Here is an 8,551-nt window from a genome sequence, read left to right on the forward strand (position 1 = left end):
CAAAGAATTAATGAATGGTCTTGCCTAATATCATCCAAAATTGCCCTCTAGAAAGAAAGAAATGTCTTCCAACAAAAGTATTTTTTTAAAGCAAAACTAGCTGCTACAAATTTGAGATTATAGATTTATGGGGGATGTGTTAAGCAACTGAAATCATAGATTATCCCCTAATTCGCATAATATTAACATATCTAAGATCATAAAATCAAGTTCATGATGATTCTTCTCAAATAGTATCAACAGTGGTGGTAATATCTGCATCTTGCAGAAGAGTTTTTAAAAGACTGTAAACTAAGTGCTCTATATGCTTTTATAGAGAAGCATAATAAATAAAAGAAGTTTACAAGAAACAAGGACAGATATTTGTACAATGTTTCAAGAAAGGAGGCAATTTATCTTCTTCTGGTTCTGTTCTTTTACTATGCTTTTGTTCCTACAATCAATTCCCTTGATTTACAATTGTTTTAAGGATTATATACACAGGCTTGTCCTTAAAAGTATTTGTTTTCTAGGCAAAAAAAAAAAGAAATTCAAACAATTCTCAGGTAAGATTTACGTTTATGTAAAACCCATTCTAACTTTTCAAGGAAAACTAATGGCACAATTGCTATTGCTAATATTATAACACACTGTTCAATTTTAATCCATCAGACTTAAGAGTCCAAAAATTAATATTTCTATTACAGTATCTCTTCTCCCTCTTCTTCCTATAAATCCTTAACTCTAAAAGGCTCATTGTTCAGATAGGTTCTTCCTCAACTCATAATGAATACAATAAATTCAAAAAAAAAAAAAAAGGCTTTTCAAAGTGCTGAAACTAACAAACTCTGAGCCATCTCTGCAAATTCACACACAGCCTGACCAGGCCACCTTCAAAACCACCAGCATGTGAGGTCAGAGAAGGCAAGAGCCATCTAGTTTGCATCAGCAGGAAACCACACGAGGAATTCATACAGGTCTTGCCCTGTGTCCCCATTCACCTTCTTGGGAATCGTCACAAACAAGAAATGTCCACTTCAGTTAGAAACTCCCACGCCACCACGAAAAGAAACCTCTACCCTCTGGCTGTCTTTGTCCAAACCAGTCTGGACAGAGAATTACGCCCAGGCCCAAGCCCAGGGAACCTGAAATTCAGGACATCAAGGCGGAGCGGCAGGTGGGTTCGCAGGCTAGCGTGCCCAAGCCTAACAGTGTTTGCAAACTGCAAGTTGCCACCAGCATTTTTTTTTCATGCAAGAGGAACAAAAAGTATCGGAGTGCACCTCAGGTACAAGAACGGGTGCCATTTCACAAAAACTTTCATTTAAATCTATAGACGTGTATGTGCCTGTGTGTGTACTTGATCACAGGATACACTGATTTCTTACTGTGGATTGCAGCCAGAGGAGTCTGAAAGCCTCCACCCTCAGGAGAACCACTGTGCGGGCACGACCAGCCCTATCCCAAACACAGCCTGAAGGAAGCCTTCCCAAAGACCAGGTTTCCAGAACCCTGTGTGGAGGGCAGGTGGAAAGGCAGCCAGCACAGCTCTGAAAACTAAGTACCTGTGTCCTTCTGATAAAAACGAAACGATATCACCAGAGAGAGGTACGGGCAGCTGGAACATTCATCCTCCCTGCAAAAAAATCACGACATCAGGGCCATTTTCAAAGCTAACCTACCTTGCAGGTAAGAATGCGACGCTGTGTCGTTAAAGAACTTATAAATTAGAAATCAGGACATCGTGTAGGTGTCTCTTGGTAGGACTGATGCTCAAAGATGAGACATCCTAGACAAATCAGGTAAAAATTCTCAACAGGACAGGACAAGCCACTCTGATGGTGCATCAGCTACAGAGTATGTAAAAAGATGTTGTAATTTTACCCCATCTGTGAAAGTGCCTAATAGCCAACCCAGGAAAAATTTAATATTCTGATACTCTAATTTCAACACAACAGGATTATTTCAAAACTAGAAATGTCAAAGTCACTCATTCGTAGCCGGATTAGTACCAAAGTACAAAATGTGGCACATATTTGTACCAAAAAAAAACCCCAAAATAAACCCCAAACAGAGATGCCAGGGCAAAAGTACAATAAAAATTTAAAATATTTCTTATTCTTTCCACCTGCCAAAATGTTACTATTTAGCCCAAAGACATTTCCTCCTTTAGAACACTACTGTTTCACGAATTATGAAAATATTTATTTAACAAATATTTGTGGAGCACCACTTTAGGTGCTACATACAGAGCAGTGAACAAACCAAAGTCCAATTTTAATAGTGTTTTCTTTCTGCGCAAATACATAGACCTCAGATAAGATAACGCTGAACACAGAAAATTGTATCCAGACTTCACTTTCGCTTTCGACAGCAAAGTTTTTCCATAACATCAAATATTCTTTGAAAATATCATTTTTGGGAGCACCTGGATGGCTCAGTCAGTTCAGCGTCTGACTTCAGCTCAGGTCATGATCTCCCAGTTGGTGAGTTCGAGCCCCACATCGGGCACTGTGCTGATAGCTCAGAGCCTGGAGCCTGCTTCGGATTCTTTGTCTTGCTCTCTCTCTGCCCCTCCCCTGCTCACCCTCTGTCTCTCTGTCTCTCTCTCAGAAGTAAACATTAAAAAAAGAAAGAAAGAAAGAAAATACCATTTTTGGGGCATGTAGACGGCTCAGTCGGTTAAGCATCCAACTCTTGATTTCGGCTCAGGTCATGATCTCACGGTTCATGAATTCGAGCCCTGCATCGGGCTCTGCGCTGACAGTGCAGAGCCTGCTTGGGATTCTGTCTCCCTTTCTCTCTACCTCTCCCTCTCTCCTGTACTCTCTCTCTCTCTCTCTCTCAAAATACATAAATACATAAAAACACACACACACACACACACACACACACACACAACATTTTCATTGGCTACGTAATATTCCATCCTACATGGTGTCATAATTTACCAAAAGACATTTCTAAATGCTTACCACAAGACAAAAATACAAACAAGAGACACAGTCAAATATAGCATGTAAAACCTAGATTTAGGACCTTAGGTAGGGGAGACAAATACAATCTTACCAACCCACAGACCCCGGGCAGTGGACGTCAACACGGCGACACCTTCTTCACCTTGCACCACATGAAGGTCTAATTTGTGAATCTCCCTTTATAAGCCTCACTCCCTCTTTGATCCAAGAGAACATTGTCTGCACAGAACAATACGTTTTCATTTCAATTTCCCTTCTTTTCAGGAAAGGAAATGTTTGCACTTCAAAGGGCTTCTTTGAAGAGCAGCCCTCCGGGTCCTGGCCCATCCAGGTTAGGAGTTCCGTGGCCTCAGCGGGGTATCTACTATCTGGGCGTCTGCCCACCCTGTCACCCTCAAGGCCAGCTCCTTCAAGGAGAGGGTCTGGTGCAGGAGAAGAAAAAATAAACACATGGAAAAATACTTGAGGCTTTTGATCACGCCCTTCAGAAGCCCTTTTTCACACATAATGTAGGTTTACAGCTCAGGGAAACTGAGGTCCACAGGATGGGAAGCCGACGTCGCAGCTTCTTGGAACAAAACCACTCAGCAAAGTCCCCTTCAGGGCCAGGAAAAAGTGAGCCCCTTTCAGTTACTGCTGGTAATGACTAAGGGTGTGGCCTGGATAAATGAAATGCGGGAGCAAGATCCACCCTTCACATGGAAGTTTTGGAACTTTCCCCCAGAAACTCGAGGGCAGCACAGTTACTAACAAAGAGCAAAATTCACAATGTAGAATTTCACCTCTGGGAGCCTAGGTGGCTCAGTGGGTTCAGTGTCCAACTCTTGATTTTGGCTCAGGTCATGATGCCAGGGTCGTGAGATCAAGCCCTGCATCAGGCTCCACACTGAGCACAGAGCCTGCTTAAGATTCTCTCTCCCCCGCCTCTGCCCTCTCCCCTGTCCGTGCACTCTCTCTAAAATAAATTAAAAAAGGGGTGCCTGGGTGGCTCAGTCGGTTGAGCGTCCGACTTCGGCTCAGGTCACAATCTCGCGGTCTGTGAGTTTGAGCCCCGCGTCGGGCCCTAGGCTGATAGCTCCGGGCCCTGGGCTGATAGCTCAGAGCCTGGAGCCTGCTTCCGATTCTGTGTCTCCCTCTCTCTCTGACCCTCCCCTGTTCATGCTCTGTCTCTGTCTCAAAAATGAATAAACATAAAAAAAAAAAAAAATTAAAATAAATTAAAAACTAAAAAAGAAGAAGAATTTGGCCCGATTTCTCCACTGGCCCACTCGTGGAGGCCCAAGAGGTTCAACAACAGGCAAGCCTAACAACCATGTTAAATAACCACAAATTATCTGCCAAGCGGCCAGTGCCATTTCTTGGATCGAGGCCCCATGCCCAACCTCCCCTTCTGCCAAGTCTAGGAAGTCAGGGGTACATAGCGGACAAGAGAAGACCTGCAACATTTCTTTTCAAGTCTTGAACAAGTTCTGGGTATATGCTAAGGATCTCCACTCTTGCCTACCCGGAGGTGGTTCAGTTCAGCTGCTCAGGGGGGCGACCGCCCAAGAAGTCGGCAGGAGCAGGAAAGATTCCACTCTGCCCAGCTCCAGACGGGGAGCCCGCTCCTCCTCACAGCCCAAGGACGCCATGGGCTCCTGCCCTGGGTGTCTGGGGTGCGGGTCTGAGTGACCAGGTCACCCTGAGTGGAAGTCTTCCACTCACCTTTCTGCAAGCCCCTTACCTGGCCTGGAGCTAAGCTCCTGCGCTGGAATAACAAACGGTTTTTGCTTTCCCGTTTTCTATTTTTCTGGTTTCCAAATTTTTCGCAATGAGCATTCTAACACTCAGAAACAATTTTTCTTAAAGAGCCTTATGAGATTGGAGTGCCTGCGTGGCTCAGTCGACTAAGGGTCAGACTTTGGCTCAGGTCATGATCTCATGGCTGGTGAGTTCGAGCCCCACATCAGGCTCTCTGCTGTCAGCAAGAGCCCGCTTAGGATCCCCTGTTCCCCCCCACCCCAGGCCTGTCCTGTGTGCACTCTCTCTCTCTCAAAAATAAACAAACATTTTCTAAAAAGAGGCTTATGAGAAATTTAGACCACAGTTCCTTTGAAAGATCCCCTCCCATACACACTAAAGTCATATATATTTTTATGCATCCACACATTAATTATATGTAGAGAGAGATGGCTATAAAGGACATTATCTGGACAAGTGAAAGTTGAATACGGACCGGACCGTGGACTAGATAGCAACGTGTATCAAATGTGTATCAATGTTCAGTTTCCTGATTCAGATAACATACTGTGGTCATGCAAGAAAACATCCTTATTCTTAGGAAATACACACTGAAGGATGTAGGGGTAGGGTAAATAAAAGGCCTGAGGTCTTCAGCTTACTCTCAAATCACTCAGGAAAAAAAAACCGCATATAGGTGTGTGCAGACAGATCAATGGAGATAAAGCCATAGATACCTACATAGAAGAATAGAAGGAAAAAGTTAAAGAATGGGTTAATTTAAGAAAGGGGTACACAGGGCTTCCTTGTACTACTGCAACTTTCAAGTTTGAAACGTTATACAAACAAGGTGGGGAGAGCACAGGAGAAATGGAGAAAGGCAGGAGGGGGTTGGAACACTTCCCTCCCTCCACCTGCCAGCTTCATGGCCCTGGCTGCTACCCTGCCTGGGACAGCCAGCCTCAGCACGCTAATCAACAGAGTCAAGACCTGGGTCTCCAGAAGGCGGCCGACTTTGTCCCACACGCCGTCCCTGGTTCCCACAGAGGGCTCTCCTCCCTGCAGAGGGCTCTCCTCGAGCCAAGACGGCTGGACGTGCAGGAGTAAAACAGGGCTCTCCCGTGGCCTGGGTGGCAAGTCCCATATCCATTCTGCTCCAGTGACGAGGATGCCAAACTGCGACCCAGGGAGACCGCGGCCCTCCTGACGTCCGACACCCACGCCGGCTCCCCGTCTGGACACCTCCCTGCACAGCTGTCCGGGGCACCAGAGCTCCAGCCGTGCCACGAACACAGGGCTCCGCTCTGGGCACGGGGGGGGGGGGGGGGGGGGGGGGGGGGGGAAGCGCTGTGTTCCAGGCCAGAGGGAGTGGAGGAAAAGCAGGGCACCGTCCAGTGGCACAGCGGGCTCCGCAGCTCCGGGACTTGCTCAGAAACAAGGGGGGTGTGGGGCTGAGCGGCCGCGAGTGCACGGCTGAAACCTCGGGCCTGGCACTGCCTGCTGCGTGTGCGTGCCAGAACGCGGTCCCAGGAGAGGCCGGGGCCCGTAGAGGCTGCCATGCACAGCCCTAAGGCACACTGAAGGTCGGGACTCTGAGCCGGGCCCCTAGGGGTCCAATCCTCACTCTGCCACCGACTGCCCGAGCGCGTGCCTGTGGGCGACTTGCATCACTTCTCAGGGCTTCCGTTTCCCATCTCTCAAAATAGTGGCATCAACCTCACCGGGCGGCTGTGAGGATTCCGTGAAGACGTAAAATGCCAAGTACACGGTGAGTACTCACTACGCGCTGCTTGTGATTCTTCATCTTACCCTGCCCTGGGCCTCTCCCTTCCTTCCTATTTGATGTAACAGACTCTGGCTAATGGTACTTGGTAGACAGATAAGAAGACACAGAAGAAAAGAACATTTCCAAGCTGACCTTAAGATGGGAAGACAACAGTTACAACACCGCGATGAAGCAACAGTAAGAGCGGGTAAGAGCGGGTTTGCACCCTTCCCTCCCACTGCTGCCCCCCCCCGAAGCGTCCACCACGTCCACCCCAAGGCACTTAGGGGATCCCACGTTGCCACCTCAAGGAAGAGAGGAAATAAGGTGGAAAACAGAGATGGCTCTAACTGTTTGGCTATGGTTTTCAAACTCAAAGCCGTCAGGGTAATTTGGACAAAATATGTGGGGGATCAGGATCACCCCAGCACGCACGCGCACACACACCCACACTGTTACTCACATACGCGTGCACACACGGACACACACCAGCAAGCACCGAGAATGAGGCTGTGAGCTCCGCTTTCCAGAGGGATAAGGAGTGGCTAAACCCAAAATGCGTGGATCTGACATCTAAAGGAACCTGACCTCCAACACACCCAGAGCAGCCCCTGATCCCCAGAGGGCTTATGGCTGCAAGGTCACCGAGGCAGGCAGAGCCAACACAGCCCCAGAGACCGTGGTTCCTCCCCACCATATCTCCCTTCCCCATTGTAGCAAAAAGGCCACAGAATGACCTCAACTGTAAAAGGACAGTGGTAGAGACCGCCCTCCAGGTCTAAAGGGGACAATGATACAGGAACTAAGGTCATATCCACAGATCCTAGACCTGGGTCAGCAGATGCCTCAAAAGCTCAATGTCCCCCCAAAACCTTGGCACTATGTCCGAGCCCCGCAATACAGACACAATTGCAAGGGAAAGGGACTATGTTTTAACCCCCTGGCAAAGTGGGAGACTGAAACAAACTTGTCCTAGGAATTACTTTTCTCCACACCTAAATCAAAGAACTGAGCTTTCTGTCCAGTATAATAGTTACCATTTATTTGAAGCACTTGGTATGTACCAGAAGCCGTGTCAAGTACATAACATAGATTACCTCATTTAAATCCTCTCAATCCTACAAGGTTGGCACTAAGAGCCGATTATTACGCCAACAATATGGAAAAGACTTTAAGTGTGAAAAATACGATAGGAAAGGCACTTATCCTGTAAGCAGACCGCACTCCAGGACCCAGAACTTTCTGCCTGACAAGACCCATGGCATCTCCTTTGACCCCGCAGTGCATGGCCCCGTGGGGAACTCAGGGTGGCCACGCAGAGCAGAGGCTACCCCCCTGCAGCCAGAGTCTCTAGACCACCTGCTAAGTGGTCTCTACAATGGAGAACTCGCTACGCATGGAGAACACAGCATGCAGGTCCCATTCCTAAACAAAAGGGAAAATATTTAGTTGTTCTCACAGTCAAGAACGTTATCTGAACAAATATTCTGGAGAAAGCACTATAGCAGAAATGTGGAATGTTAAGGAAACACAACCGCCCATGCCCTCTGCGCCTCCAGAAAAAGGGAGAGAAGGCTGACAATCCACTCAGGAAACAGGGAGAGAGGATACAGAACTACACACGGCCCAACTAAGGGACACTCTTTCTTCTACCTCCAGAAAAGTCCACCTGGCAGCAGCCTTTGAAGGCTTCCCTGAGCTTGACTTCTGGTTCCCATAATCAGAATAATAGACTGGTAATAGAAAGAACTTACTCCACAGAAGAAATCTAAATGTATTGATTTGGGACCTTTACTCTTCTAAAGTACACTATGGAACTCATAGTTTGTGAGCTTCTTTACTGTGAGGCCGAAGGAAGGCTTCCCCAGTCTGTGGATGGAGCAGGTCTACAGAGTTGGGAGAGTCTAAATGCTCTGGGAGCTGCACGCAGAGTAGCAAAGCGAGGACTCCAGAAGCCTAGGGTTGGTACTACTCGTCCTGGGCTCCCCAAAGCAACCTCCTTCAGGGCACATCATCTCAGGCTCCACTGAAGCTGTAAAGGCCTCTAACCACACACGGCTCTAACGTGTTTACACAGTTTGTTCACCAAATGTACGATCTGGTAGTCCGA

The 8,551-nt window shown here is 47.3% G+C and overlaps 1 protein-coding gene across 1 annotated transcript in view; it reads right to left on the reverse strand.

Moving 5' to 3' along the window:
• SLC7A1 (solute carrier family 7 member 1) overlaps positions 1-3,069 on the reverse strand; it is a 72,307-nt gene extending 69,238 nt beyond the window's left edge. The window contains exon 1 of the mRNA XM_040448122.1: positions 3,049-3,069. The gene's annotated coding sequence lies outside the window, so the exon portion shown is untranslated. The remainder of the gene's footprint in view (positions 1-3,048) is intronic.
• Between the last annotated feature and the right edge of the window lie 5,482 nt (positions 3,070-8,551).

The sequence above is a fragment of the Herpailurus yagouaroundi genome, unplaced genomic scaffold (genome assembly GCF_014898765.1).
Source record: "Herpailurus yagouaroundi ecotype Mexico unplaced genomic scaffold, PumYag 197, whole genome shotgun sequence".
Taxonomy (NCBI): Eukaryota; Metazoa; Chordata; class Mammalia; order Carnivora; family Felidae; genus Herpailurus; species Herpailurus yagouaroundi.